The sequence below is a fragment of the Miscanthus floridulus genome, chromosome 7, assembly GCF_019320115.1.
Source record: "Miscanthus floridulus cultivar M001 chromosome 7, ASM1932011v1, whole genome shotgun sequence".
In the NCBI taxonomy this organism is placed as follows: Eukaryota; Viridiplantae; Streptophyta; class Magnoliopsida; order Poales; family Poaceae; genus Miscanthus; species Miscanthus floridulus.
The window spans coordinates 99877772-99886114 of record NC_089586.1 but is presented as its reverse complement, the minus strand read 5'-3'; the positions used below and the strand labels follow the sequence as shown (position 1 = coordinate 99886114).

The 8343-nt window shown below is 42.0% G+C and overlaps 1 long non-coding RNA gene across 1 annotated transcript; it reads left to right on the top strand.

Annotated features, from left to right (window-relative positions):
• On the top strand, positions 1–3013 carry LOC136463960 (uncharacterized). Its single transcript, XR_010761120.1, has 4 exons — positions 1–111; positions 218–284; positions 452–598; positions 1462–3013. It is a non-coding gene; the product is annotated as an uncharacterized lncRNA (long non-coding RNA).
• The last annotated feature ends 5330 nt before the right edge of the window (positions 3014–8343 follow it).

The window sequence follows — 8343 nt, the reverse complement described above, 5'->3', positions numbered from 1 at the left end:
ACACGCGACCCTCTTTTCCATCTTCTGTACAGATAACCTTGTCGCCCTAATCAGATCGGAATCCTTGGACGCCGACGACGATAATCAGCGCTGCCCGCGCCCACAATCGACGTAAGTGAAACGCCGACAAAGGTCAGCCCCCATGATTTGGTCTTCATCCATTCTCAGTTCTCACCCTAAACTCATGATCGAGTTTTTCATCCGTTCGCTGCCATAGGACGTTAAAGTCAGCGACTGCTTGATCCGTTCAAGATCGCCGCACCCAAATCATCAGCTTCGTCCAGGTTATCCTCTAACTGTCCCTTTGAATTTTATCAGTGGCGGCCTGCGGCAGCCACAGCGGCCGGCCCCCGTGATTTGGTCTGATCCGTTCAAGATCGACGCACACAGATAATCAGCGGCCGGCCGCCATGATTTGGTGCTGAAATTGCATACATGGTTCAATATGCAGGTCCTGATATTAATCACTGGTGGCAGTTTCCACGGAGCTACGTGTACGCACGTCCACCAAGCTCCGAGCATCTCAGATCGGAGGATGAGGATTCCTTGGACGCCGGCGATAATCAGCGCTGCCCGCGGCCTCGCGTCCGCAATCAATGTAAGTGCAATGCCCTACCTCCACTCCTGCCGGAACCCCCTCCCTCCTGTGCCCCCGGAGTTGAAGCCGAGAGGCTGCTCGCAGAGCCGAACTTCAGTGCCGCCTGTGCTGTGTCTGTACGTCGTAACGTGAACTGAGAAAAAACAAGGACCTGCTGACAAGAATAGATAACAACGGAGGGTTCCAGTAGAAAATTTGCTACGGAGAAAGAAAAATAGAAAAGGACTGCATTGATTCAGAAATAGCAGGCAATCAGAAAACAGAATACAGATAGGAGTAGCACAGCAGTGGATAGTTCAGACGAATTGCATAGAAGTATAGAACAGAGGAGTGCTTAACAATATTACAAGTATTCTTGTTGTTTATTAAATCTCCCCTTCTCTCTCTCACAGCTACTTATGCTTCTCTCCCACGCCTTCTCTCATCTTGGACTGGGTCACACCCACTCAGGGCCTTGGGCTCAGACACTGGGCCTCTTCACTCGCGCGCCACGCCTTCGGCCCAGGTTGACATCTTTAGTTCGGGCGATGCCTTGTTCAGGTGTGTGGACGGCGTCGCCTTCCATGTCACCAGGTTAAGGCGCCACTGCAGTAACGCTGCTGACACAGGGTTCCTAATGCAAATTGCCTATGAGCTTTTCCTCTTTTCGTGTAAAATGATCTATTGTACTGCTGAATTAGCTAATACATTTAGCAAAACCATAGTCTATTTGTCCACGATAAATCCCAAGTTACATCACCTTAATTAATTACGTTAATTAATTATGTCAACTCCACACTAGGGTAAAAGTTTCACACCTATAAAAGCTTATATAAAAGTCTATGGTGTTGTTTAGATCCTTAATTTTTTGTCAACTTTTTCAGGTACTAAAGTTACTTCGTTTTGAAGACAGGGAGTTCGATTCTCTGCCCCTAACCCTCCTAGGCTAAACCTAAGAAACAGAGGGAGTTTGTACTGAACACTACTACACTAAAATTTTTACTAGGCATTCGCTTTTGGGGCTCTGAGGCGGGCGGGCCGGTTGCCCGCCTCCGTTATTCGGTGGCCGGGCAGCCAGCCCAACAACCGCCTCGGTTAATTGATTAACCGAGACGGTTGCTTTGAGGCGACCGCCTTGGTTATACTCTTCCTGTACTGCGGCTAGGGTTCCTGCCACCCGTCGGTTATACCCTTCCTATACTTTTCCTCTTAATGCATCTTTGCCATAAACGACAGAAGAACGAGAGCAAAACAGTAATGTTCGGTGGTCTGCTTCCTTGCCAAAACAGGATATTAATTGACATCTACATGTTGATCCTTTTTCTGAAGCACACTTTTATTTGCTCATACAAATATGCACACTTTCATAGTTTTACTAGAAGAGAGCCTGAAGAGGTTATTTATTTTAATTTTATGATTTATGTTTTAGATACTACCGTAGCGTTAGCACGGACAATATACTAGTACATGTTAGTGGATGATTTTTAGGATTATGATGTGGACAGCTAAATATATGTTAGTAAATGATGTTGTTTACTAATGTGAATAACTTGAATAAAGACATAATGGCATATGTTAGTTAGATGTGTTAGTGGATGATGATATAGACACTTTGCATGGCGAAATAGTTGAATGTGCTAGTGTGATGTTCTAGTGGATGCTGATGTGGACACTTTGCATGGCAAGATAAATTGCCAGTGGAGTTTATCTTTATAAGAGATATAGATATATTAGGAGGGTCCCCTGCTGGATATATATTAAAAGTTGCGTGAAACAACAAAGAAATACAAATTAAGTGGAGAAAGGGAAGGGAAAAAAGCTCAAGAGACAAAGAAAGAGGTAAAGAAGATGAGAAAAACTAAAAGCAGGATCGATCTTAAGACTGGCTATCCATTGATTGATACGGGGTGAATAACTTCTTTTGGTTCGCAGAAGCAGCAGGTCAAACTCAGACTTGAAGTAGGCCTTGGAGTTATGGATTGCTGGATTTGTCTCAAGAAAAATGAGATCATTCATTGTTTTCCAAATTGTCCAGCATGTTATAATAATTATTGCCATGAAGAAGGGTACTTAAAGTTGTTCCTTGAAACTTTGTAACACCTGGGAAAGGTCCAGGGTGTAATCAATCTGGATGTTTATCCATCTCCAACAATGAATTGCAAATGGGCAATGTATAAACAAGTGAATCAAAGATTCCTATGTAAGTCCATCACACTGTGGGCAGTTGTAGTCTTGCATAACTATATTTTTTTTTATTAGTAATTCCCTTGTACGTAGTCTATGCTTTATTAGCCATCAAAAGAAAATTTTATGCTTTTTTTAGCATGAGCTTTTCCAAATCCATTTAAACGCTCGATATATAGTTAGGTGTCCACTCAAGTGTCTGTAAGCCTTTCTTACTGAGAATTGTTCTGAGTTCCAAATGTATGATCAAGTATGGAGCGGATCATTTAGAGTAATCTCTTGTAAGAAAAAGACTATTAGAGAACTGCTGGATGCTTTAGGACTTATGAAAATGAGGGCTTGTGGCCTGAATTGTAAGCCTTTCCATTTTTTAAAGCTAAATAGGGGTCCTGTTGAGCCTTTTTTTTCTTATTATTATTCTATTCCTTCTATTCTAAAGTATAAGTCATTTTAATTTTATGGGAATATCAAAGCATCTCAAGTTTGATCGAATTTATATAATAAAATAATATTTTTCGTACCAAATAAGTATCCTTATATTCTTCATTAATTATATTTTTATAGTATATTTACTTGATGTCATAAATCTTTATAATTTTTGAGATATTTTGACTTAGAATAACTGATAATTCGAAATGGAGGGGAGTATCTCAAGGAAAATGAGTTTGATGGCCCAATAAAACACCCGAGTTGCTCTAGTGTGCTCCCTCTGTAGCAAGTGTTTTAGCGTCAACGACTATCGGTCGCATCGCTATCCATCGCCGTTGCCCGCTGCAATGCGTCAAAGGACTGGAAATCTGGAATATGCCAGGAACAAAAACTGGCAGCGGCCACTGGAGCTGTCACTGTGGTGATGAGGTCCCATTGAACCGCGGTCTCCGTCGCGAGGAAACTGCCCGGAAGATGGAAGCGCTTGCAACTTGGAGCTCCTAGTTTACTCGTGCACGGGCTTGGGACCCACGCATCCCCTAACGATGACCGTAGTATTGTTTATTTATCCTCTGAAATTTTGGATGATCAGGTCAGCAGAGCACGTGATGATTTTAGTACGAAAAGTCTTCTTTATCTATTTTCTCAGGTCGAAAATGACGCCCCATGGCATGGCGGTTGTTGGTTTCCTCCTCCTGCTGGCATTTTTCTTTTCGTCGCCTCTCGTTGCAATTTGATGGTTGGAGTTGGTGCCAGGACAGGGCAGGTTCATTTCACCCAGGACCCAAGGAAATGCGCAGCCGTGCCGCCGGCCGTAGCCCGTTTGAAGCGAGAGAGAGACACCCGCCACCTGATCGAAGGAGGAGAGTCTGAACCAGATCACGACGTCTGTCTGAATGTGTCAGTCATGGAGCGGGTTCTTGGTACTCCTGAAAGGGCCTTGCTAGATGGCTGCACCTGCACGATCGGTCTTATGCTGAGACGATGCCCCTACCGGTATGCAACAGCCACAAGTATCTTCGTCATGGAAAAATAGGAAATGTCAGTAAGCTGTAGATTCTTCTGGTTGTTATTAGTTACTGTGCAATTCGAGTGACATGGAGCCACACATCGAGATCTTTTTTGTGGTACGAAAGATTAAAGAATAGTGAGCCAACGCCATCGAGAAACACTGAAGACTTTTTTTCCCTTTTTGAAAATAATTTACACTTTCCACAGTAAATTTCGGTGCAATCACTGAACTCCTCGAGCAGCACGTGGAGCAGTGGAAGATTTCAGGGAAGAGGAAGCAACCGTGAGGTTTCCTCTGTCAATGTTTGCCACCATATTTCTGTCTAAAAATGTTTGCCACCATATACTCGTCATACTCTATAACTCTAATGTTTGACCCAGGCAATAACACGACAGTGATTTGGTTCCAGATGTCAATTCGACCGAAAACGCAAAGTCTTAACGCCGGACGAGCCAGGTACCAACCGAAACGCCATCATGAATCATCCTCCTGCAATTTCCTGCGTCTCAGTCCAGACTCCAGGATGACCAATGTTTGTAAAGTCAGATTCCTCCATGACCCCATGAATCAAACCAACGTAGAAAGCAATGCCGGTATGCGCTGTGCGTCGATGGCATGCGTGGTGAAATGCACAACGTGCAGGATAACGAGGGCCGCAAGCGGCACTCGGCTATCATCAGCACGAGTTAAATATACACAAATGGCGTGCCTTTTCTGTTCTCTATAGTCTCGGACACAATAGGAAATGCTCTTCTACTAGTGTCAAAGACTCAAAAGGGCGGGAAGCAGTTTGGTTGTTGGCAGACTAGAGAACCCCATTTGGCTTGCTGAATCTTGGCTAAAAAACACTGTTCTGGCTGAATTGTTGTGAGAGAAAAACACTGCTCCGGCTAAAAAAAACAAGCTGAACACGTCGGTTTATGGTAAGCCGAACGGGGCCTATATGGTCGCTGTCGTCGTCTTCCCCTTCTCCGGTCCTCCTTTATTTATCTTGGGAAATATGGTCCAGGAACAATGTAACACACGATTGAAGAGGAATGACCTTTTAGGTCTTTGCGATGACCTATCCTGTCTTTGCCAATTTGCCAATTTGCTGCCCCGCAAGGCGCAAGCACGCGCGGATGATCATGCAACTGGTAGTGCTCGCACAGAGACATTCTGGCCCCACGCAATTTCCTTTCTTTTCGTACCTTTTATTTTCATTCAAAGGAGCAAGGGGGTCCTCGTAAATAGCACGGCTAGCCAGCTCTTTTACATTGTACTCCGTAACATTCAGAGTTTTCTTTTCACTTGGAATATCTTTTTTAAATGATTTTGTTCATTTATTTGGTTGTACTTGTATTCTCTCTATGTGTATCCACTGCCTCCATATAGCTATAGTTCATTAATAACCTCGTTTTAAATGCATGACATTATCATTGAATAAATTTCCGACAATTATACTTTCGTTCCACGTAGAAGCATATCTGCTAGTACATATATATTTATATTTGCAATAAGGATGGTATCACAATAGAGTTATTAGGATTTCACGAAGCGCATAAGCATATATATAAATAAAAAGAAAATGATTGCAACAGCTCCGCACCACGCTTGTAGGTTGGCAGCCACAAGGGAGCGATAAATTTCACAAGTGCTGCGGGGGTGAGGATGGTATTTAGGAGCTATATGACCTATTTGATTCGCGATGTGACACTGTCTAGCAGCGATCTAGGTCGCTAGCTCTAAATCAATGGTGTGAGTTGTTGTCTAAGACAAACTTCCCTGGATTCTCAACCAAACAGGCCCATACTGACGCAAGGTAGCCGAGGAGCAGGGAACTACCAGTGATAGAAAACTTTAAAGTTGGCATAAACTTTAAAGTAAAACAGTTCAAACTCTAAACTCCAAGTTTTGTTGTTCCAAAGCTTGGAGATGGCACAAGTTCACAACGAATACTCTTGTAATCAGAGACAAGCTCAAATGGGAGGACTTTAGTGTTTTTAATTATTTGGAACTTTTTTGAATAATTATTTGGATTCTAAAATCTAAAAGAATCCGGACTTCATGGTTCCCAATGTTGAGTTTAATCCTCAAATCGTATAGATGTTGTTCTTATCTTTTATCCGGGGAGGTGGATGATTTAGATGCAAATATAGAGACTGCCTTATATATTTTTTATAATAAAAAGAGTGGGGTTAATGTGGATGAAGATTATGTGTTACTTACTCAAAGTTATTTTTACAATGTAGAGTTGGATAATTTACATATAGATATAGGGATTAGTCTAGAGTCTTTGTGGCAGAACCGCCTAATCTAATGCCTCTCAGGAGTACTTGTCTTTCATTAGACACTAAGTACTCAAGGGAGGACACTAAATTACATAATTCCGTCGAGCGCATCCCAAGGGAGAACCCAAAAATCCACATTTTTCCATTAAGATCACAAATGAGAGAATAAAGCTTATAATATTCTTAAATCATAACATCATAGTATAATATTTATTGTTTATAACATCGGAATATAACCATGCTATCAGAGTTTCAGCGGAAATAAAATCATTTAACGACAAGTTAAACATTAACATGATGATCCGTTATATACATCATAACATGTTATAAGTTTTCCATTGTAAAACATTTTGGGTGAAAGTTTCAAATAAACTCTATGTCCGCAACGTTAAGGAAATCCTCACTGAGTCCACCAGGAGATTTCCACACACAAGTGTCAGCTCCACATGTTCCTGTCACCTACAACAGGGTAGAACAAACCCCGAGTAATCAATTGTACTACGCAGACTTACCCGTCAGAGGAAAGAAAATACTTCAAGGAAATGCAAAGCTATCTGACTTGTGGTTTATTGCATCTGCAGGAAGCATTACTAAACGTGTGTCCTTATATTCAATTTCATTAGTAGTCATAATTAATTCACTAACTAACCATTCTATATAAGCACATGTGCTACTTTTAAGCAGGTGGTAAGCAATCAGAATCATTTTACTATCTTTCATATTTCAGTTCTTACTACGGTGCTAGACTATAGACAAAGTCGTATCAGATTACCCAGCGATTCATGAATCAATGTGCCCAGCTGGGTACCCTGAAACACACGCCCGCTTGTACCCCAGGCACAAACAAGACCAACCCACCACTCTCCTGTCAAGGGGTCTAGGTCCCCATCCAAACTTGGACTTCAAGCCCCCACACTTGGGTCCCGTACTTAGTGTGGTGCTTAGACACCCACCATCCCCACCTATAATCAGTAGGTCCGGAAAGAGCTGGAACCCACGACAAGAGAGCAATGAGCCTTTCCTGCTCCCATAAACAAGTATGTGTTCAGGATAATAAGTCTTTGACCTGACTAGAATCCAATGCAATGGACGGTCCTTAATCGACACAAGCAAAACAAGCGCAATCCGAGCCTCGCTCTAATGCCAAACCAAGTCCAGATCCAAGTACCATTCTGCCCGGTCTCCAATTATCATTCATATATTTTTTGTGTGATAGTAATATAATAACAACAATAATATCTTTCCTATCTCTCATGAGTGACAGGCAATCACTCGACTTCTATCGTAGTCCTGTAGCATCCTGTCATACTAGTAAAACTCATAGGACAATGATATATATATATATATATGTATATATGCAAGTGGGTTTCATTCAACTCCTTAAACTTAATGCACAAGTATAAAATAAAGTGTAGAATAATAGGGGTTATTGTTTACACCAAAATTTGGGAGAAAGAACACGGGAACTCACAGGCTTTCAAGGTTGTGCCAGTCAAGAAAGATCGATGTCAGCCGATTCGAATATAACTCTGGGATCGGATATATTAGGGTGACATCAGCGGACAGCAATGATGAACTACGGTTGGCACCCGGAAATTATATGTCAGACTCTACAAAAAAGGAAAAATTAGAGTCCAAGTTATCTTAAATTAGGAATGTTTTCATTATGCCAAAGATTGTATTAAGTCGTACTCGAGTAGAGTTCGTTTTAGGCTCCGGGTATAAATGCCAAACCCCGACTATTGTAAAAGAAACCAATCAATCAAATACAAATCAATTACTTTTTTCGGCTTCAGCCACCCCTTAGGAGTAGGAGTAGAGTAGATCTCGGTGAGTTCTTCGGCAAGTACGGCTGTATCGATCCGGTCGAT